Below are 1147 nucleotides of genomic sequence, written 5' to 3'. Positions count from 1 at the left end.
CCTACAGTGTCTTGTTTTGCTGATTAAACACAGATTAATATTCTCGTTATATCCATGAGTAGACAACCCCCAGGAAATAAATGCCCAACTATGGGAATATGTGGTTTGTTAGGAAATGTGTGGTTTGTTAAATGATGTGACTGGGGTTAACGCATTGACGGAATTATTGTCAGGGAAAAGTGGGGTGCTGATAGTATCTATCCGTAAACAGAGTGGCAAAACAGTTACTTAAATTATGTTCCAAGTACCTGAAATGACATGCCTATCCAAAGCAAGACTTTTGGAGGCCAAGGTTGAATTTGATCACTACAGTGGGAATTGGGACCACAAAAGTTCTGGGGTAAGTTGGTAGCTTTTGACTCCACTGGAGAAATTACAAGAAGAAAATAAAATTACGGCTTTACAATATCAAGTTGAACAATTGCCAGAGAATTTGAGAGCTCCCAATAATGGTCCTAATGAGAAGGAAAAAAAAACAGATTTGGAAACAAAGCTAACCGATTCTTGGGCAGCCTGTCGCTCTAGCAGATGCAGATGGGTGAGTACGCTAGAATGTGGCCACCTCGCAGGAGCTGAGGGTCCATCAGCAGCTTTTTGCAGGAGGACAGTGCATTAGGGTTCTCCAGAGAAACAGAACCACTAGGAAATAAATACACAGAAGAGAAAATTTTGGCTTACATGAATATGGAGGCTGAGAAGTCCCACAATCTGCTGTCTGCAATCTGGAGACCCAGGAAAGCCAGTGGTGTCATTCGGTCTGAGTTTGAACACTTGAGAACCAGGGGAGCTGAAGGGATAACTCCCAAGAGGAGGAGAAGACAGATGTCCCCGCTCAACAGGCAGGCAGGACAGGAGGACAGCAAGCAGGGCACAGCCCTCCCTTCCTCTGCCTTCTGCTCTGTTTAGGCCCTTAAGTGGATTGAATGCTGACCCACATTGGGGAGGCCGGTCTCCATTACTGAGACCACTGATTCAAATGCTAATGTCATCCAGAAATACCCTCACAGACACTGCAGGAGTACCGTTAATCTGGGCACCCCAGGGCCTCCTCCAGTTGACACATAAAAGTAACCATTGCAGAGGGATAATCCTGTGAGTGAGGTAGAGGCTGGTGTCCTGAGCTTTTCCTAAGCCCAATGCTGATATT

The sequence above is a fragment of the Rhinolophus sinicus genome, linkage group LG05 (genome assembly GCF_036562045.2).
Source record: "Rhinolophus sinicus isolate RSC01 linkage group LG05, ASM3656204v1, whole genome shotgun sequence".
NCBI classification, from domain to species: domain Eukaryota; kingdom Metazoa; phylum Chordata; class Mammalia; order Chiroptera; family Rhinolophidae; genus Rhinolophus; species Rhinolophus sinicus.
The sequence above is the reverse complement of the archived record's forward strand: the minus strand, read 5'-3'. Positions refer to the sequence as shown.